This window comes from Danio rerio, chromosome 17 (genome assembly GCF_052040795.2).
Source record: "Danio rerio strain M-AB ecotype USA chromosome 17, GRCz13ab, whole genome shotgun sequence".
NCBI classification, from domain to species: domain Eukaryota; kingdom Metazoa; phylum Chordata; class Actinopteri; order Cypriniformes; family Danionidae; genus Danio; species Danio rerio.
The window spans coordinates 19868653-19892384 of NC_141037.1; the positions used below are offsets into that span (position 1 = coordinate 19868653).

Genomic DNA, 23732 nt, shown 5'->3' on the forward strand with positions numbered 1-23732 from the left:
ACACTGCGCAAATTATTGTTTAATCAATCAATCGATCAATCAATCAATCAATCAATCAATCAATCAATCAATCAATCAATCAATCAATAATTGAAACCTGCTGTCAAAGCAATCAATCAGCAAATTGATTTACACACAGTAAGTAAAGTTCTGTTTTTATCCTAATGCATTTTTGTCATTTAACATCTTACCAGAAGTTTCCTTTGCTCTTTTTTTTTTTTTTTTACTTGCGGTTCAGCTTTTTTCAGTTTAGTTGATTAGAACACTCTGCCAACAATAGAAGAGGAATGACAATGTGAAGCGCTAAATTTCCAAATGCCCACTTTAAACATTAATTTAATTTTAAAGTATGCATCCTGAAATCAACTCTGGACATTCTCTATTTAAGCATGATCACTGCTTAAAGCTCACAATCACACACACATGCAAAAATATCTGTATCTATAAATAAACAATGAATACGGTTCAAGGGAATCATACTGTGAAATGATTATTAGCCATTTCTATCATGCCCTCTTGTATTGTTTGATCCTATGAGGCTGTGCCAGATACTTGGAAGTGTTTAGATGTATTTATATGCAAATGGACCAAAGTCATGCCAATTATTTAAATCTTATTTATGTAGTAACCATTTATCTATTAAATACCATATAATTGTACACGCCAGTGTAAGGAAAGCATGACTGTCATAACTAAACGGACATTCTTTCTCAAACCCCCATTCCCCGTTTCTCGCTCTCCCTCTCATTTATTACGTGACTTCATTTTTATGTACCATTAAAAGCTCTCCACATCAGACAAGTCACTCAAACCAGGCCTCACGGGACACAACAGCACCGTCAGTGGATCATTAGACAGCGCAAAACTCACAATACCTTAGTATCAGCTCACCACTAAAAAAGAAAAACAGCCCTCTGCTCTTGTTTTGCTTCATGCGTTTCCTTCCCAAAAAAATTTAATACAAAAGAAAAGTGCGAAAGCTCGGAGGGATGAGGTGAGTCTACTTGAAGATATTTAAAACAGAGAAAAGCTTTGTTAAAAATACAAGTCCTTCGGGTTGTCTGTGTGCTCTCTGGTTTAAGAAACTCCTTTTTTAAGTGGAAGAAAAACTCTGTACCGCAGGGTTTTTAGGTCCTGACATATCTGTCACCTGCAAAATATGAGGTAAAAGTGCATAAAACTTCTTGCCGTTCGCTTTATCCTCTCCAGAACTGTCGCAGCTTTTTTATTCAGTAGGTTACAACTTATTTTCAGCTGAAAACTCTGTTTATTTCTTTGTTCAAATGCAAGGTTTCCACTAAAGCTGCCAAAATGACCTAAAACAAGACAAACAAATTATAAAAACACTGCCTGAAATGAGACGCATAACACAGTCATCATCTGACAATATTCTGATTGTTTTTTTTTTTTTTTCATTTCTTTTCAAAAGGAATAGTTCACCCAAAATGAACATTCTGTCATCATTTACTCACGCATATGTTGTTCCAAACTTACGGCTTTCTTTCATCTGTGAAATGCACAAGGATACATTTTAAACAAAAAGAAATGGGGGCTTTTAAAAGATGGTAAATGAATTAAAAGTATCATTATATTGTGATAAAAGCAGTCAATGAAATATTATTTTTTAATGTCTGAAGTTACTTTCATGTTTATTTTTAAAACATTCAACTAACTGATTTAACACTGATTTTAACTAACTGAGCAGTTAACATCTGAACAGAACAAAAATTGAGTAAATAACACCATCCATTTTTGTCTGTTAATCATATTTACTCCTGCATTATAGCAGATATTGTATTAAGATGCATGTTTGTCAATGCAATAGCAAGTGGACAACACTAAATACAGGTGAAAACAGGGTCTAAACTATTTTGAGCTAGTCCACTTTTGACCACTTCCACAACACATGCATTAGACTAGACTGCATCAGAAGGTTGACAATCATTTAGACAAAAGCATTCACACAACCTACAAAAACCACCTGCTCTTCACATACAGACATATAACAATCATTTTGAAAAAGTGCACCAAAGCACACATTTGTTAATTCAAAAAGGTAAATTAAAGTGACTGATTAAATACTGACTATCTGTGATTGGATGATAGAAAATCAAACAACCAGCAACATGGACCGATATTTCAACAGAGACGTGGTGACAGTGACCACTGGCAACAGGATGAAGTGCGACAACTTCAGAAATGTTCCACATGATGAAAAAATGTCTTTCACAAGCGTTAACCAATAGGAGTGAAGTCAATGACATTTACATGGACACCAATAATAAATGTTTACCATGCAAACAGCGATTTTTGATTATCTTAATCAGACTAAAGTCCTAATCAAACTAAACAGAAATCGAATTAAGACGTGGAGTATGCAGATTTTAGTCGCATTATTGAGTGCAGTACAGACATGTAAACACCTTAATCAAACTGTTACAATCGTGTAGAATTTTCGCCACGTTTTGCGACAGGATAGTCTATACAGACACAGCTGTTTGATTCTCTGTACTTACCGAGTCAGTGAAGGACCACAGACACCTGCATTGCGAAATGCTGCGTTTTATTTTCTCCCCATACGGCATGCAGTATCAAACTCCAATAAAACAACACTCTTCCAGCAGTTCATACTCAAATCCAGTATCTTATTTGTCACAGGGGCATGCATGAAAAGTCCCTGAATGAAAGTGAAAGTGCCAAACTGCAGTTAAAGTCGACAAACTTAAAATTAAACACCCGAAATTACATGAAACTCTGGAGGAAATGTCGATAGCTGCTGACGCAGTGACGTTAATTGAATTATGTAATATGTATAAAACGGCATCATGAAAGGAACATTCAAAAAAGCAAGTCATCTAAACACCTAATATATAATTTGAATACTGATGTCCATGTAAACCAAGTCAGTGTTGCGCAGGAGGTTAAAATTATACTTGTGCCAGGCTAAAACTAACAAAAAACACCCCAGCAAACAGTTTTGCGTTTAGTAGACGTCTAATACACATCTAAACTTGGACAGCTTGGCTAAAACAAGGCTAAACTTGGGCTGTCAGTGAAAATCTAATAGACATTTAAGAATAGCCCAAAACCAGACTAGTCTTTAAATAGACAGATTAGACAGACTTTATATGTGTAGTCATTCATTTCTGTCTATTTGAAGACTAGTCTAGTTTTGACCTATTCTTAGATTTCTATTAGTTTTTCACTGTCAGCCCAAATTTAGCCTTGTTTTACCAAGACGACCATGTTTAGACGTCTATTAGCCATCTTATTAGATTTCTTTTAAAAACACAAAATGCTTGCTTGGACTTGAGTTCTTGACCACATTGCGCAATGTAAATGATGGGGCCTTTAATGCATTCTATCCATTCACAAACTAGTCAACCACTAGCAACTAAACAATCGTCCACTGGTGACAAGCTGTAAAAAAGTCACTGGTGGTGCGAAAGGGGCTTCAAGAAGGCTTGGAATGTAGATCCTGGATCTTTAGAGTGTTTTAAAATCCTGAAACCATTTGTCTTCAGACATATATAGTAACTGGAAGAACAACAGAGATAAACACAATAAACATGTGTCCTCAAAAGAAAGAGACTGGTGTAGATCAACATAAGTAAACAATGACAGAATTAAAATTTTGAGTAAACCATTCCAGTGCATTGCATCTCATACACTGCCAGCTAAATTTGAACAAAACAAAAATCTTTCAATATTACAACCTCATGCACTGACGAATGCCGAGGCCACTGCCAGCCAACACACTGCACATTACAAAGCGAACAATGGAGAGGCACATTCTTTCAGACCCTCTGTCAGAGATAGAGCTCCTGAATATTATTGAATATGGCCATTTGCCACTCTGACACCAAGCGCTTTGTACAGGTGAGTGTGAAGTGGGGTCCCTCAGGGATCCTTTTGTAGGGAGCAGCAGGAGAAAACTGTTAAATTGTACCAGCCCTCTTCATATGTATATATAAAAATGCCCTGAACAAGATGCTTATCTTAATAGATGAAGTAGGAGCAAAAGAGCTATAATTTTAATCAAATCCCTGGCTTATTCGTACGAGGCTGTCGAGCGCTATTGAGGTTTTAAATGCATGTTGTTGGGACTTTGCTGAATGGACTCAGTGGGGGGTGTCTCTCTCAGTAATTATACCTCACTTACAGGTATTTCTGTTGCTGTGCTCTTTATCTTCTCTTGTAAAGAGGAAATCAATTTGTACAGATGTATATGAGAGAGGTGATTGCCTTGACTAGAAGGGGGGAGAAAAAGAAAGACTGGCTTGGCACAAAAACGAGGGGGGAAAAAGTATTGTCATAAAATGGACAAGTCGTTTGGAAAATTGAGGAGAGTTGCTTTTGAATGTGTTTGTTTGGGTCTTTTGTTAGCTTGTATTTAGCGTCTGCCATAGGTGCACTGTGCTGCCTGCAAATTTGCTCTGCGGCGCTAGCGGTGCAGTCTGAGAAAAAAGAAAAGAAGAGGTGAAAGAATGAAACAACTTAAGGAGGCAACTTAAAAAAAAAAAAAAAAGATTGGAACCTGTAAAAATTGTATGAAATGATCCATCCGTTGCCTTTTTATCTCATTAATATTGTTGAAACCAATGTCTCCATATGGTCTTGCCACTTTGTTAAACACAGGGTATGATGTAAAAACAATTGATTGAAATAGTTGGAATTCAAGAAATATATGATTCCCAAAAAATATATACATATATATTTTAATAAACACAGATAACAGCTTGCATTACATGAGCATTCAGCTTTATTCAGGACGAATTTATATTAGCAGCCGGGCTAAATTATCACAATTAAGGTCATCATCATCCTACTCGAGAGTGGTCAAGTGGAATAATGTCAAGACATTAGGTCCCGGCGTTTCCAGCGTGGTCACACAACTGCTGAATGGAGCCATTAGCGTCCAGCGTGAGCACTCCAAAGCACTCTTGGCACTTATTAATCAGCACTGAGATTACATAGCTTAGCATATTCTGCATGTATCACTGGCCAGGCTCGTGGGCGTCAGAACGGCAAAAAAAGTTCTGTCACAAAGCGATAGCTAAGCACACAGCGATTGTCCAACACAATTATTTCTACTTAGAGGACTCTGGCATCCAGGCCTGCCAAAGACGCTTATAAAGCCCCTGGGGACATCCGTGGCTGTAGTGGACAGAAAGGCATTAACGTCCGTCCGGCCATGCTGTTTGAATGCTCAGCGCTCTGACACATGGTCCAAAAACTGAAGAGACAATCGAAGTAACCAGAATGGACAGCAGCCTGATGCTTCATATATGCCCAAGAGGCCATGGCTGAAAACTAACCCTTAAACGGATGATAATATTGTGCTTTATTAGACATATTGCAAATTATCAAAGCAAAATAATGCAACTGAAACATGCCAATCTTCTGGAAAGTTAACAAGCGCAAGGTTTCATATTTCTAATCTTATCTCTCTTTTTTCATCTCATCTTATTATTTTCATTCTTTGCACATGAAGTACTCTTGACCCAATTACTAGTTCTTCGGGCTGCGCACTTCTTTGTAATCCAAGTTATTATCTAGTCTGAAATTTTTGATTTTCTTTGTTTTGAAACCTTTCCTTGGCTCCCACGAGACCGCGTTGAAGGAAGGGGAGGTTCTAACACCATATTTTTCTTTTGGATTCTCAGTAAATGCTTTTTCTCTAGAGGGAGGGAAAGAGAAACTGCTCAAAGTCTGGAAACGGCGGTGCCTTGATCAAATCAGCTGAGCTGAAAAGGATTCAACCGCAGAAATAACAAAGACGGAGGTGATTAGCAACACATTCTAACCAGCATGGTGCTCTTAGTTCATGGAACACAGCATTCCTATATTGAATCTGGGGCAAAGCAACTGTCTGCAGCAGGGGTCCAGAAGTCTCGAGACCACTGGTGAAATGGCTTACTTTTATTACTTTTTAATAAAACAAAAAAGAAAGAAAAAGAAAGAATCAAAGATTTGATTGAAAGTAAGCCATTGGATATACCATGAGTTTTTAAATTCCACATGGAATTCTTCCTTATGGAAATTATTAACCATGCTTTTTGGATTTAAACCACAATATGACCTTGAATTAAACATGGTTTTGCTACATTAACCATATAGTTCAACCATGGCATTTATTGTAAAATTGTGGTTATATACAATAATATATGCACACATATACACACCAAACATGGTAAGTATACTTTTACTATAATTAAACCATGGTTATTTTTAAGGAATTGCATGCAGTCAGTTTTTGACTTGACAACTTTTTTTTTTAATAACAATAGTAACTCTCAAACCACTGAATTTTTATTTTATTTTTTTAAACGTGCATGCAGTGAAATAAAACACACACAGTTTAAAGATGGGATTGTACTTTAACTTTTAAGACAGTCCCTTGAGGATTTTACTGATTTATAATCATAGAATTGAACATTAAAATCAAGCAAATGCCACAAAATTCCAATTGGCAGCATTGCATAGCTGAAAGTAACAGCTTTGTGCACCAATTTATTTGCCCACAAATGGAATTTACAATGGTAGTAGTATACAAATGTACAGTATACAATAGTAAGCAAATACTTACATTCATGCATATAAATGTTAATGCTTTATGTCTGCCAATTTTGTAAAATTCCCTCTTTTGTAAAACTGCATTTTCGCACTTAGTTTTATAATGAAAGCTCAGCAAATATTTTGCACTGAACAAAATGAACGCTAGACTTTTCAACCACAGAATATTTGCTTAAAAACACAACAGTCGTATTAGTTACACAGTAAATGCTATCACTGAGACATTTGTATGCAACCTTACGAACCGTGGCCATCGTGATTGTTTCCGTGTCCTTGGTTAATGACACCAACCGACAGGACATATGTTTTCGGATCCAGAGCCAGCATAACTAATATTTTCTCATCAAAGAGCAAAGCAATCGCTCTCCACAGCAGAGCCCAAGGCGGCCATGTTGAGGTCCTAATGAGATGTTTAGAGACACGGCTGGCTAATGGAACATTCTGGAGTTTATCTCCTTTAACTCCAGAGCCCTTTACCTGAGGAGACAGAGGACGTTTAGTCTACCAGGGGAAGAGCCGAATTTGAGATAATCTGTGTCATTCATATTATGCTTCCTGACACAAATGATCAGATAATTCACATCTGAAGTGAATTAACATCTGTTGTTTGAATGGGGCTAATGTCTAGCAATTCATCAATTTCACATGCTAATATTGCTGACCAGAGATTTACGTAACGTGCCCAGATTTAGGCATCGAGACAGCGGTTTAGAGCAGTGCTTGGCCCTCTGCAGTGTGTTGTCAAAATAAAAAAATGGAAATAATAAGTGTTTGTCGGCCATTAAAGGAATGGTTCGGACAATTGAAACCAAAGTGATTCATCTAAAAAAGGTATGACATACTTTCATGTCATTAGAGTTTAATGTTGTTGTTTTTATATATGTGAAGCCAGTGGTGTAAAGTAACAAATTACAAATACTCAAACTACTGAGAAAATGGCCGAAATGGCCTAAAAAATGGCACAGGACATCAACATGAAGTCAGATTAACATTGTACCCCAACGCCATGGGGACATTGCATTTTGTTTGGAAAAGAAAATTGGGTTGACATCAGAACCCAACATCAGGTCAACGTCAGTGTCCAACGTCCAACCTAAAATTAACCAAAAATCAACATCTAATGATGTTACAGCTTGATTTTGTGTGGATGATACCACTATGATGTCTTTCAGATGTTGGATTTTGGTTGCCATACCTGACAAATAAATGTCAGTTTTTGATGTCAGTGGCTCAAAGTTGGGTTTTGATAACTTTCTAACACAACCTAAAATCAACCAAATATCAATATCATTTGACGTCATTATTGGACATCAAAACAAGATTGTCCTTAGATACTGGCTAGACATTGAAAATAACGTTGTCCTTAGACGCTGACTAGACATTGAATTTTGGTCACATGACGTCACAACCTAAGTATAAGCTAATATTAACGTCTTATGCCCTTGTGTGCCTGCTGGGCAATAACTAAGTGCACTACAGAATGTTACGCTTAAACACATCCACAAATTACATGTAAACGCATCAGCTTTTTACAGCGTAATACTCACTACTGACTACTCTTAGATATTTTTAAAAGGTCTACTTTTTACTCGTACTTTGAGAGATATTTACAACAGATACTTTTACTCTACTTGCACTACATTTTAAGGCAAGGCTGGACATTCACATTAAAATAGAAAAAAAGAATATTTTATAATAAAGATTTTCAAAATCTTTTTTTGCATTTCCACATTAGAAAGTGTTCGTCAATTAGGACAAAATGACTGCAAAACTTGTAAGTGCAGATTGTTTCTTGTATTTTGGTCCTGCGTTCACATCCAAATATTTTGGAGAGGGGTTTATTCTACCAACCAGGAGATAATAGGAACATGTTTTATTTTCTTCCCTCACTATTTTTGTTGAATGCCATTCCTGAAGACCTTTTTGACTCAGAGCTCAAACCTCTGTTTACAACTCTTACATTTCTGGCAAAGAAATGTATATTACTTAAATTTTCTACCTGTTAAATTACAACTTTTTCATGTAGATTTCTCAGTTGTCAGTCTTTCTTTCTTTAGAAAAATTAACCTATGTACTCAACCACAAACAGGACAAATTCAGGAGACTTTGTGAATCTCTCAAATCCATTCTACGTAAACTCAGAATTTTTTACTTTCAGAGAGTTCTGGCTTCTATTGTTTTGTTTTAAATATTTTTAATAATTATTATTATTTTTAAAACATACATTTGTACATTTTTATTTAATTTGCAGCACTTTGGGATGGTTTGTTTGTTTGCTTGTCTGATTGTCTTGGTCTTTGTTATTTGTACTATTTAAAAATCCTTAAAAATACATGTATAAAAAAGAAATTGACACAATGTTGTTTTGGATATATTCATCCTTTACAGTGTCTTATGACTACATACATCTTATGACCACTGTGCATGAACACAAAAGGTCAAAAAGGCAAATACAGTCTGATCAGTCTGTGAACATACTGCATTATAATTGCACTTTAATCTGTTTTTCAGTCCAAAGATCCATGACGATGAAATCGATGAGCTCTGCACCTCTTCGTTCTCACATCCCCGAAACGCTCCACCAAAAATCTCTGCGTCCTCCTACTCCACAAGAGAGAAGTGAAAGATTACTGCGTGAGCCTCATTAAGAATGTTTTATTTTGTCTGCATTTTTTTTTCTCCCCCATCTATTGTCTCTCCACCCTCTCTCACAGCGAAAGTCTCGGTGGAGTCACAGCCCTGGGTGCACGGCGGCGACGAGATAAACGCGGAAAATCAACTGGAAGAAAACAGGGAAGCGAGAGAAGAAGAAGAAGGAAAAAAACGCACATGCACGGCTGGCCGACGTTGGCCAAAAACTCAAAGGAGAGATGGGTATGATTAAATCAAGCTTAATTCTATTTTGATAATTGTCTGCGTACGCGGCCGGCGTTTTGCCGTGGGGATGTTGTGACTTGTGTACGAGACTGACAATGAAGTCGGCAACAACAGCTGCTCGGTGCCGGCTAGCTCGTGTACCTTGCCGCTCAAGTCTTGTCAGTCACATTTTCCCTAATTAACTAACATCTGCTTTCCATTTTCAGTTACACTGCATCGCCAGCTTGCCTCATCTGAATCCCTGACTCCTGACCTCCCCTGAGGAAGGTGCTCACTGTCAGAAGAAGCCCCGGCATCCAGCGCAGCGCAGAAAGGTGATTCCTTTAAAGCGGATGGAGGAGCGAGAGGAGGGGAGCTGTCGCTTGTGTCAGGTTAACCTCCGAGAAACATCCGGAGCTCAGCATCTGGGAGACGGAGGGGAGAGAAGAGCTCCATTTGCGGGCGCAAGTGAGTTTTTGCATTAAGCATCCTGCCATGGCTTTCATCAGCATTTCTTTTATTTATCTATCCTTCTTCCTTTCTCACCTCCCCTGAAATAAAAAAACAACCCCCTCCACCTCCCAAAAAAGAAAAAAAAAAAACAAGGGTAAAACGCCAAACTTTGTGCACTGTCAGTCCCACGGGCTGTGCTTATTCCCGGATTTATGTTAGCAACGGTGTGGTGGTGTTAAAGAGAGAAAGAGAGAGAGCTTTGCATGCAGAAAGGAAGGAGATGATACTGATGTTTTTGCAGCACATGTGTTAAGTCACTCACACGCCACTGTAACACCTGAAATTGCGGCAGCTGCTGCTGTTAAACATGCTTCTCTTGTTCCAGTTTCAACACCGCAGCAACAGATAGCAAGTCCTGTAGAGGTCTTTAAGGTAACACATTATGATGTCTGCAACTTTTTTTGTTTTTTTACTATTGTGTATTTATGGTTGAATTCATTTGAGAAAGTGTCTTGTGATGTGTAAGAGAAAAATAAAAGGCAGTCACTGTAATTACTTGTTGACTGTGTGGACGTACGCTTAAAAAAAAAAAGTACAGTATTTAATAGTGGATTTATTTTCTAATGTTTTTTACTCTTGATCACACAAATCGCAAGGAAATGCTACCAATCTCCTACGTTTAGGAAAAAAAAGGGTAAATGATTACATAAAAAAAGAAGAAGAAAATAACAGATGGGCCTGCCTAAAAAAATATGATTTTCTACAAATGATTGCATTCTCTCCCCTTTGGTGTGAAAAGTAGACTCAAGAACACTTTTAAATAATTTGTTCAATTTGTTCCACAGCCAAAGAAAAGCGGCTTGGTGGAAATTCAGATTCATTAAAACTTAATTAATATGCATCATTATGTAAATGAGGTTGCAGTTAATGAGTTCTTAAAAGAAGCCTTCCTTAATTAGTTCACTTTTTAATGGCATCATCATTTATCTTTTTTCTTTGAAGCAGAATGACGCGAGGACCTCGCCGTTCCCGAAAGTGCTCGAAAAATTTTCCATTTTTTAATTATTCTTATTTCCTTAATTTTTATATGATTAAGAATGCATTTAGGGAAGTAAATAAATGAGAAAAACTTAGACCTTTTTTCTCTCTCTCTCCCCTCCCAGACTCGCTTATTTCCATTAAAACAGAGTCTCTGTAGATGCCGGAGTGTTTAAAAAGTTAAAGGGAACGCATCTTCTTACAAAACAATCAAGGCTGTCTCACGATTACCTCCTTGGCTTGTGTCGAGTAGCTTCGTTTCTACTAAATCTGAGCAGCGTCTTAATTGCTCTCTCCAGTTGGGCTGCAGTATATATTACCACACTCCATTACTGTTTATGGAGCCTGAGATTCATATTGCAAATATGAAGATGGCTGTGGTCATTTCCTTCTGTATTCATTCTCTCGTTCATTCATTTACATATTCAATCACTTGAATTATTTTTTATTTTTGGTAAACATATTACGGGGAAAATGAGTAAGCGATCTAGTTTTAGTTCAGCACACTCGCAAAACTAAATGAGCCGGGCACCTAACTTAGAAAATCATGTTTTATTATGTATATATTTTTTTTCAGCTGTCATATTTGTAAATTTGTGACCCTGGAATGAAAGAAGAATCAGTCTTTACAATTATAAAATAAAATCTTGCATCACATATAATGCAAACATGAGTAGGATAATATTATAGTAGGGTAATCGAATTATTCTGATTCGATTTGAAGAAAGTGTTTATGAATGTATGTGTTTGCAAAGGTAGATGATGTGTGTGTGTTTGTGTATGTTTATGTGTGTGTGTGTGTGTGTGTGTGTGTGTGTGTGTGTGTGTGTGTGTGTGTGTGTGTGTGTGTGTGTGTGTGTGTGTGTGTGTGTGTGTGTGTGTGTGGAGGAGGAGACACTGTGTTTTATGTTCCCGCTCACTAACCATCACTCTGCTCCTAATTGATAACCACTGGCATTTGATCAGGCGGTCTTCAAACAAGGAATCTATCTTTGTATTTTGTATAAGAAGACCATCTGTTGTTGCAGAGCTCGACATTCATTAAATTTAATTTCTCAACCCATGAATACGATTTTAATTGTTTATTGTTATAGGAGGGTTTTATTCCCCTCATACCTCCATGTAATTTAAATAAATAAATAAAAGTCACAAGACAGTATTTACGGGTTACAGGGGAAGATGATGTTTGCTTTTTTGTTTGTTTACTGGTATAAGTTGATGCAACCCAGACGTAAAAATAAAAATTGGAAGTGGAATAATTCTAAATTATTTATAAATGTCACATGTATTCTGTTGAAATTAGGAGACCACTTGAAATATCTCAGTTTCTCTGGATTTACAGTATGATGTTAAGTCTGAGAAAAAGCTAATTTTAGTTTTACACTGTAAACTAACGCCATTTCTTCCTCATTTTAAATAAACAATGTGACATTTAGATATTTTATGTCCATAAACAAAAATGCTCTGTGTTTATAAAGGTGTTCATATAATTATTGTTAAGAAATCAATATTACATCAACAAATTAAAAAATAAAAATTAAAGGTAAAAAAAAAAGGTATAAAAAAATTAGTTATTCTGACTAATTTTCTATAAGAACAATACATAAATAATTATATAAATTTGAACATTTTAATAACAATTTTAAACTAAAACAATATTTCAATAACAATAACATTTCACTCTAAAGCTTAATAAATCCAGAAGAGCTGAGAATTTTACAGATGGTCTTTTGAATATTTTGAATAGCTTGTGAAAATCAATAATGAGGAGGCTTTGAAATTATATTTTACATTTATGGATTTATGAATGTGCAGAACATTTATTCTTTTTAAATTTCTTTTTTAGTACATTACCTGAAAGATGTACAGTTAAAGTCAGAATTATTAGCTCCCCTTTAATTAATTAATTTATTTTCCCTGATGATGTTTGACAGGGCAAGGGAATTTTCACAGTATGTCTGATAATATTTTTTCTTTTGATGAAAGTGTTATTTGTTTTATTTCAGCTAGAATAAAGCAGTTTTTAAATTTTTTAAATTATTATAATTATCAAAATTATTAGCCCCTTCAAGCAATATTTTTTGATAGTCTACAGAACAAACTATCAATATACAATAACTTGCCTAATTACCCTGACCTGCTTAGTTCACCTACTTAACCTAGTTAATCCTTTAAATGTCACTTTAAGATGTAGAGAAGTTTCTTGAAAAATATAGTAAAATATTATGTCCTGTCATCATGACAAAGATAAAATAAACCAGTTATTAAAAATGAGTTATTAAAACTATCATGTTTAAAATTGTGCTGAAAAAAATCTTCTCTCCATAAAAAAAAAAAAAAAAAAAATGATGAAAAAATAAAGAGGGTGGTTAATAATTCTGACTTCAACTCTATATTACTAAGTGTACATTACATTCTGAATGGCCTTGCAGAAAGTTAAGGGAGGCGAGCAAAGCGAGAAGAAAATGAGTGTATAATTAGGAAATAAAAACGAGTGTATTTGGACGCATTTCTTGCAGGTTGTTCTTGGACATTTTGAGCAGTGAATGGTTTGGCATTTGGTGTTCTGTGAGGAGCGACGGTGGGCATGTGTGAACTACACACAGGACACTCGAGCGAAAAAGCAGACGCCCACCGAATCCTTCAATCTGTCATTCCTCTCGCAGCTCCCGAGCACGATAAAAATAAACGAGCACAAAACACTTCTCTCCTATTACTCTTGCAAAATAATGCTCTTCACACTTTAGTTCACTTCTCCGTGGCCTTTACTTGGAAACATGTTGCAGTGAGCATATTGTTTAGAAAATAAGTAGGCCTCATTTATTTCTTTTCATCATTATTAACCATGGGTGATTGGCAAATTATCCGTATTCAAATTCAAGAAATTATCTTTTTTTTATTCATATTTGGAATCTACAGTATAGCTTGCCTTTTAATAAGAATAAATGTGAATTTTACATTAAAACATCAGTGAATATGTACTTTCTTTCTTTCTTTTTTCTTTGCCTTTGAGATGTTCATTAAAATTATGCTTGAATAAACCAATCAATGTTTATGATGTTTGTTTTTTTTCTTTTCATTGTGGCAGGTGTAACAGCTGTTGGTCATTATATAAACCAAGTGGAGGAAAAAAAAAACATTTCTTTTTTTCTTCTTCTTTTACTTTGGAATTGAGACCTCTTTTATTGCTCTGCCAAGAAAAAAAAAGTACTGTAGTAATTATATACATATAATATATACTATAAATGGTCCTTTATTGTAGGGTTGCTTTACCTTTACTATGATAGTATCGTGATACTTTAACTTCAAAATACTGGCGGTGCCACTGTAGTTTGTAAACGGTAGTATCGTCATTAATGGTCTGTCAACAATACATAATGTTGCATGTGGAAAAGTGACTAAGATGCAACAATAGACCATTTTACTTTGATAGTCTATGGAGCCTTGTAAGGTTGCAAAACTGTATAGAATTCATGCCTTTTATGGTAGCCTTTTGCATATTTTCCTAGTGCCTTAGTTCGAATCTGAATCTGTTTATTTCTGCTCCTGTCAATATGATTTAATAGCTACAACAATCATGACAATCTCTTAAAGCGAACAACACAAAGTGAAATTTTTAATTACTATGGATTGTTACCTGGTAAGACTAAAGGAAAAAAAAAACAATAAAAGAAATAGCAATAGTAAACACTGAAGCAATTTTTGACCACTTCATATAAAGTTGTAAAATGCAATATAAATGCAATATAAAATGCAATTTTTGTAACACATTTTGTTTGGTATAGTTTCTGTCTTTTTTAAATGTATTCTTGTTGGTTCAAATACACTTTAGATGAAGAGGTGTGCAAATATATATATATATATATATACAGTATATATATGTGTATGTGTGTGTGTGTGTATGTATATATATATATATATATATATATATATATATATATATATATATATATATATATATATATATATATTTTTTTTTTTTTTTTTTTCAATTAAAAGGGAATTAATAATTTATTTCAAGTAGGCCTATTATAACAAATTAATATAGTATTTCTTACATTTTTCTTTAATTTCTTTCTACTTGATATCACAGTACTTCAGCTGGTATAGTATCATGACATGATTAATAGTATCACAACAACCCTACTATATAGTGTTTTTGAACTTTAGTACAGTAAACAACGTCAATTAATCTGTTGTGGTGGATTGTATAGTGATTATGGTAACACAAGAACCATAGTAATAACAAATGACTCAATATTATAGATTTAGTGCATTATAGGGTGCCTTATACATTAATACATCACAGTTTACTGTAGTTAAAAACTGAAGTATAATACAGTATTTATAACCATTTTCAGTCAAACTACAGTATGCGTTAGCATTCATTATATTGTAAAACCCAATAAGTTACAGTAGCTCAAACCAGTTGAGGAAACCGATTTCAAAAAGTTCAAAAAGTTATCCTAATGAGTACTGTAAACTTAATCCATTTGATTAAATGAGACAATTTAAGCACAGTAAAACCCAATAAATGATGAGAACTCAAACCAACTGAGTACTGTAAAACCCAATAAGCTAAGGCAACTCAAACCGTTTGAGAAAACCGATTGCTAACTAATCTATATAAGTACTGTGTATTTACTCCATTAAAATTGAAGTAATGACGTATTTAATTAACTCATTACCTTCAACACTGAGTTCAAAACTCTTTTCAAATGAGTAGAATTAACTTTCAGTAAATTCTGAGTTAACTACACTCATTTCAATTGATAAAGTTGACTGTTGGGTAGCAAAGTGTTGTAAATACTACAATATATCCAGTATAATACACTTTACAATTCAAAACACTGTACTATAAATTACTATAGTACTTTTTAACGCGTCTGACCTGTGATGAAGTAAACTGCTGGTTTATTTGGGTTCAGGTGTTTAACTAGAGGCTTTTCGACATGTGTTATCCTGGGGATTGATGGCATGATACGAGACAGTAATTGTTGCTGCTTCATACAAGCATTTTGCATTAACAGTTAACTATGCATGAATGTGAAACCCTAGTGTTTTAAGGGACCACTATGAATAAAGGATACCACTCTTGCAAAATTCAACTTAATAGAGTCCCTGACAGGAAGCGGAGAGTTTTTGCCAGTGAACTGTGACTCTGGAGAGAGACAGGTGCTGTGCTGTGTCAGTTTGTGGTGTATAGACACAGCTAATTTTTTCAGCACTGTTAAGCAGCTCTTCTGATGTTTAACACAATTACTTGGACCTCAGTTCCAAACCTCCTCCTGCACACAAAATCTTTGCTTTTCCAATGACTTTATTAGCTGGACTAGGTTGATTCTAAACTGTGGGAACCGCCAAGAACTGAGTTCGACACCACTGAATTAGGTTGATTTGACCCTGCGAGATTTCAGTTAGACAACAGGTTTCTATGGAAATAATCAATGCTGCAATAATAGAGAAAACCATTTTGGTTTGGAACATCTGTTTACTTAATTTTCCTCCATGAAAGAATGTCAAACTGTGTTTATTTATTCGTTTTTCTCTAGAGTTAGCTAAGTATGTACCATACATACCATAAAAAATTATCTTAAAAACAAATATCTCAAAATAGATTGTATTTAGAACAAGTAATATTTTCACTTTTAAAACTTTATTATGTAAATATCTTTCAAACCTTTAGGTTTCAAACCTTTAGGTTTCTTCAATAACATTTTCTAAATTTGAGCATGCTATTCTTTACAGGTCAAAATATGTATGCTACAAATATATCTCTGATTAAAAATGACAAATTATTTCACCCATATTTTAATTATTTAATTAACAAACATTATTAGAAACATATAGCAATATACTTGTATTTAATATGCTCACTATGTATTAAAAAAGGCTAGAATATTTTGATTTGAACCCAGATCTGTAGGTATTAGAAAATTAAATTAAATTTACTAAAGATTATGATGTTATAAATGTGCAGATTTTAATAAACTAAAACTAAATAATAATATAAATAGAACACAAATAAATGATGAATAAACTAAATGTTTTAACCTAAAAAGCAAGTGATAGTATTTAAATATACAAACATACAGTAATTAAAACCAAAATTTTATGAGCCTATAAATTTGTAATTATGATTTCTAATTCATTATTTCTAACTAATTATCTTTTTGGTATCAGGTTGTAGTTATTTTTTATTTTTCATAAAAAGTGTCAAATAAATGTTTGCATTGCACATTACACTCTTAATGTAAATAAAAAATGCTTTGGTAAAATCACCATTGCTACATTTACATATGCTAAATTCAAATGATCTTTGCAAAAAAAAAAAATCAGAAAAAGAAAACTTTCAAAGTCACAATTATCATACTGCTTTGTTTAGATGCGAAGCATTTTAAAGTCGGTTCTCTGAGAAAACAATCTAATTTATTTTAAAGCAAATCCGCACGTGATGAATTATTTAAAGCAACTGGGATTGCAATGCCATCAAATGGCAGAAAACAAAGCTTTACCCCATGCTCAAAGATTTCTGTTTGAGGAGCCGCGAGTGGAGAAAGAGATGTTCAATGCTAAACACAGAGGGAGAGAGGGAGGGAGAGAGAGATATCTCAAACTGCTTATGCAAAAATAATTGGTAACCTCCGTGTACTGTTCTGCACTATTATTCAAATCTCGCCTTTGTTGGCCCTGTTTACAGGATGTTAACTGGTGCATTTTCACCCCCAGAGTGGACCCCTATTTTTCTCCTGCACACAGTCTATTCTCACAGCTGTTTGATTTCCAACTGCCAAATGGAGTTTATTTCTGCCTTTGTTTTTGTTTTTTGTTTTGTCTTTTACCATTTGCGCCTAGTTCTCAAAGTTATCTTCAAACTAAGCATGTTTTCTTGCAAGCAGGGCTGTCGGTCCGTTCAAACTTTTAATGCAATTAATTACATGATGTGACAATCAATTAATCGCGATTAATTGCAGCTTTTAATATTTGGAGGCAAAAAACGCCTAAGTAAAAATGACTTAAAGGGAAATGTTTGTGATAGAAAAATAACAACAACTTGGAAAAATACTTTTACAATGTCTACTCAATAAATAATTTCTCCGTTCTTTTTTATTTTGGATATTGTGTTTAATCTTGTTGTTTTTTTCAGCATCTCAGATTTAAAGGAAGAGAATCAGCAAAAAGAAATGTATTCTATATAGTAAAATCAATTACATGATATGACAATTAATTAGTCACAGTTAATTGCATGTTACAATGTTTGAAGGCAAAAAGCCCCCTAAATAAAAAAACACTTAAAGATAAATGTTTGTGGATGGAGAAATAATTTGTTGAGTAGACATTGTAGAAATGTCTTTACAAGTTGTTGTCATTTTCTTTACTTACAGTTGAAGTCAGAATTATTAGCCCCCCTGTTTATTTTTCCATCTAAGGGAGAGAAGATTTTTTTAAACACGTTTCTAAACTTAATAGTTTCAAAAACTCATCTCTAATAACTGATTTCTTTTATCTTTGCTATGATGATAGTACATAATATTTGACTAGATATTTTTCAAGACACTTCTATACAGCTTCAAGTGACATTTAAAGGCTTAACTGAGTTAATTAGGTTAACTAAGCAGGTTAGGGTAATTATGCAAGTTATTGTATAACCATGATTTGTTTTGTAGACTATCGGGAAAAAAAAAATTGCTTAAAGAGGCTATAATAATTTTGTCCTTAAAATGGTTTTAAACAATTAAAAACTGCTTTTATTCTAGCCGAAATAAAACAAATAAGACTTTCTCCAGAAAAAAAAAATTATACTGCGAAAATGTCCTTGCTCTGTTAAACATAAATTGGGAAATATAAAAAAAATAATACATTCAAAGAGGGGCTTATAATTCCGACTTCAACTGTATATCTTGGATATTGTGTTTAGTTTGTTGGTTTTTTTAGCATCTCAGTTTTTAATGAAAAAATCCCCTAAACAAGTAATTCTGTCATCATTCATAAATCCTCCAATATTCCAGAACTTTAGGAGTTTTGACTTCCAACATTCTTCAAATTATCTTCTTTTGTGTTCGCTACATGTTTGGAAGAACTAGCCTGTGAGTAATTATTATTATTTATTTATTTTTATTATTTTTGGTTGAACTATTCCTTTAAGAAATCTTTTTCAAAAACTATCGAGATGTTCTGTTTCATTGAGCACCATCTAGTTGTTATTGGAAGTAAAAACACATCCTGTTTGGACGTCTTTACTCTTGTTCTGTTATTGTTTTTTGGCAAATGTGGTTTGGTGGCTAAAGTTGCCAGAACTTAGAAAATAACAGGAAAGTGATAAGATTGCGTCACTGGTGGAAAACGTGTTTTAATAGTTACAGGTCTGGGGACATGAGTAATTGCGATTATTTTTAGCACTATTTTGTATAATTGATCAGTCTTATTTAATTATGTAATATGATTATGATTTATGTTCACCTGTGAAATAATTTGTTCTGTGTTTTACATTATAGAAATTAATTGTTTTATGAAGTTAACAGCCCTATTTGCAGTGAAATTTAAACCACACTGAACTGAACTAAACTGAACTTCAACTCTGAAAACTGGACTAACACATCTTACTAGAACTTCTATGGTAAGCTGCTGTGATAAAATCTACATTTGTAAAAGCGCTATAGAAATAAAAATGAATTGAATTAAAGTGCAACTAAAATCAAACAATATATATATATATATATATATATATATATATATATATATATATATATATATATATATATAGATATATATATATACTTTAATTTGAACATATCACAATACACACCAGAATATCTTGTCTGCCATACTTAGAGAATTATTTCCTTATAATTTGCCACTTTGCTTCAAGCCAATAGGTTTTAACCTTTTGTGAGTAATAAGATTTCATTAATTCAAAATAAATAAATAATATTGAATTAGAAATTTGTTTTTGTATTTAAATAAGTACCGGTCAGAAAATGTATATTACAGATTTGTATCTCCCTAAGATTAACTTGATACATTATTTCACTCATATTTTGATATTTTATATTTAAAAGCATTTGGTCCCATTGATTATCCTATTTTTCACCTTGGAACCACTTTGAGCTGCATTTTATAAATAAATAAAAAGATTAAATAAATAAAATGTTTTATTACGTTAACACATGAACAGCCTTGTTTCCAACTAAAAATAATCAAAAGCAAGCTAAAATAAACACATTTTGTATTAGAACCTTTATAAACTATTAATATTACCTTTTCAAAATCACAATAAAAAATGAATAAAAATAAATCATGTAAATATGAATGTTCATGCACTTTTCCCTTTTGCATGTGGTGTGTACAATATCTGTGTCACTGCCAGACATGAAAACAAGATAAAAATCGCTGTCAGTCGGTAAGCAGATGCATATATATATAAAAAAACACATGCAAAAACCCGAGCTATAAATACGAGCGTGGCGTAGCAGGTAAAGTTTGCCGTATTCACCCACTCTTCCTCAGCTGGAAGCGGAGTAAAAAGAAGGGGGCGACAGCGGGAAGTTCCTGCCATCCAGCGCTCTGAACCTGCGGCTTTCTGGCGGGCAGAGCGCAGGTGGGCGAACCTCCACGCGTGTGGCGGCGGTGGCGGAGATGATACATTTGGGAGGGTTGGAGGAGGAGGACGGCGAGTCTGGGCCGCTCACACAGGAAACAGCAGAGGAAGCCACAGGGCAGAGTCTGAACGCCATGTGTGCACATAAGCAAACACTCAAACACACACTTCTCAGGGAAACGGCGCTTTAGAAGTCACATCACACTGTCTGACAACACTGGCCCAATTAGGATGCCCCATAAACAAGGGGAAGTGGTGCCTCTCCTGGGACCGGCTTCACCCCCCCTTCCATCCCTTTTCTCCATCTCTTCTAAAACGCGCCATAGATTGCAGGATGCCACTGTATATCAAAAGCTCAAAAGTGCCAAAGCCGTTTAGGATGGCGCTTAGGAAAGTGCACTTCCCTACAGAATACTGGAAAACTTGTCATTGTGGGTCTGAGAGTTTGGTGCTCCGACTGTAACCCCGCCAATTATCACTGGCTTCTGGGTGATTTTTTTGAAGCCTGGAGAAGAGGTAGAAGTCACCACCGAAACTTTGATTATGGAAACAGGTGTGGGTTTGAATGGTGACTGTATGTACACTGAAATAAATATGATTAAAATTGAATAGTCTGAGGTAACACTTCTGTTCTATTGAAACTTTAGATTAACAAATCTGCAAAAAAGGTGTTAGTGTAATATAGTTTGACATTTAGGTTTGTTTTTGTTTGTTTCTGTGCATTAAAATATCATTTTTTGATATTTATTTAATTATTTTAGCAATTCATAAAAAATATTATTCATTTTTAACCAACTTAGCAGAAGACACCCACTAATATAGCATTCAATGTTATTGCCCAAAAAATGTTTTCATGCATATTTTCATGCACCTATTATTAATAAAGAATCATTGTGCTGTTGCAAAAACTGTCATTTTAACCCCATTTGTTTTCATTTAAAATATAATAAGGTTTAGTTTGCAAGTTCACCTCACAGCAAGAAGGTCACTGGTTCGAGCCTCGGCTTGGTCAGTTGGAATTTCTGTGTGGAGTTTGCATGTTCTCCACGTGTTTGCGTGGGTTTCCTCTGTGTGCTCTGATTTCCCCCACAAGTCCAAAGGTATGTGGTATAGGTGAATAGGGTAGACTAAATTGTCCGTATTGTATGAGATTCTATAGGGAATCCCTGCACGTCTAAATATGACGCTAAAGGGGTACCCTGTGCGTCAATAACTTACGCCGAGGGTTCCTGACCAAGTGTCAGTATATGATGAGTTGGGAGTGAGAACGTGTTGTGTGTAAATGAGTTTGTATGGATGTTTGCAGCTGGAAGGGCATGCGCTGCGGAAAACTTATGCTGGATAAGTTGTCAGTTTATCCCGCTGTGGCGACGCCGGATTTATAAAGGGACTAAGCCGAAAAGAGAATGAATGAATGCTGACCTAGAACATCTTGCATAACTTCTAAAACTAAGTTAGAACATGATGAACTTAGGGCAGCACAGTGGCGTAGTGGGTATGTCTTACAGCAAGAAGGTCACTGGTTCGTGCTTCGTCTGGGTCAGTTAGCATTTCAATGTGGAGTTTGCATGTCATTTCTGTGTTTGTTTGAGTTTTCTCTGGGTGCTCCAGTGGCCCTGACAAGTCCAAAGATATGTGCTGTAGGTGAATTGGGTAGGCTAAATTGTCCATATGTATGTGTGTGTGAATGAGAGTGGATAGGTGTTTTCTAGTGATGGGTTGCAGCTGGAATGGCATCCACTGCATAAAACATATGCTGGATAAGTTGGCTGTTCATTCCGCTGTGGCGACCCCTGATTAATAAAGGGACTAAGTCAAAAAGAAAATGAAAGAACGAATGATTAACTTAATTTATTAATTTACAATTAACTAAAAACATATGTTGTCATGACTAATTGATCGATAATTTTTTACTGTGTAATTTCAAATAACACGATTTTTTTTGTCTTTACCATGATGGCAGTCCATAAAAGTTTACTATTTATTTTTTAAGATACTATTTAGCTTAACCTCCTGGGGCTTAGTGGCCACCTACATGGACAGCACATTTTAGCTCTTAAGTGGCTATTTAAAATACTTTGAATGTTCTTTATTTTGTTCCAGACATACAGTACAGTGTCATCCTGCAACAGTTTTACAGCATATGAAAAGTCCCAAACATATTTTTAACTGTCCAAAATGGAAAAAATTATGTTGTTTTTACTCTCTGATTGTCAAAAAGTTCTATGTTAAATATGCACTACAAAACAGCCAGGAAAAAGTGTTTCATGTCAATTTGGACTACAAGTCCACATATATGGACATAATTTTTCTCTAAAAGTACATCAAATTAAAATATGATACTAGGTTTTAATTAGGTTCCAATAGGCAAGTAAGTAAAAAATGCATGTAAAAAACACCTTGGGCCTTTAAAGTGCAGGTTAATGGCTTAACTAGGTTAATTCTGTTAACTCTGTTAATTGTAGCCAATCAGAAAATAAATACAATTAAAAATGTACTTTACAAATTGCTTTTGTTCCAGCCAGACTAAAAGAAATGACTTCCACTGGTTTCCACCACAGTCCAAAGGAATAGGTGAATTGAATAAACTAAATTGTCCATAGTGTATGAGTATGAGAGTGTATGGGTGTTTCCCAATACTGGGTTGCGGCTGGAAAGTCATCCGCTGCATAATTACATATGCTGGAATAGTCAGCGGTTCATTCTGCTTTGGCGACCTCTGAATAAAGCCGAAGGAAAATTAATGAATGAATATCCACAAAGGTTATTAGTAGGCACTTGCATTTAAATGCTCTGATTTGTACATTTAATTTAATGTGGACACAAACATGCATCAACAGCTAATGATGTGAGTACACAACAAAAGAATATTACATTTAGAAAAAATGGATAGTCATTCCCTTTGTACAGATTTAAATCTTTTGTACATCTTTAAAAAATTTATGTTATTTATCTTTTGCTTATCCAGGCCCTCATCATCTCCTTTGGCTAAAGGCTGCATGTGTGTGTTTAAAGCATGTGTAAGGAGACGGTGTTGTTGTTTTCCTGCACTGGAGATCAGTCATCAGCCTCAGCCAGTAAGATCACATTTCCATGAGTAAAGCATGCATCACTCTGACGCGCCAGACACCTTCTTTTGCAGAATGAAGAAACGACTTGTTATAATTCACAAAGAAAGATTAACATACTTCTGCTGATGTCATAGAAGTCT

The 23732-nt window shown here is 34.7% G+C and overlaps 1 long non-coding RNA gene across 10 annotated transcripts in view; it reads left to right on the forward strand.

Moving 5' to 3' along the window:
• LOC147833056 (uncharacterized) overlaps window positions 1-23732 on the forward strand; it is a 449341-nt gene that overhangs the window by 415755 nt on the left and 9854 nt on the right. For 7 of the 10 annotated variants that reach the window (XR_015513263.1, XR_015513252.1, XR_015513255.1 and 4 more), the window contains 3 exons: window positions 9088-9210; window positions 9291-9450; window positions 9660-9900. This is a non-coding gene — a long non-coding RNA (uncharacterized LOC147833056). Of the gene's footprint in view, window positions 1-5666; window positions 5786-9087; window positions 9211-9290; window positions 9451-9659; window positions 12449-23732 lie in introns of those variants that run through there. The other 3 variants (XR_015513256.1, XR_015513251.1, XR_015513259.1) reach the window with 3 other exon arrangements.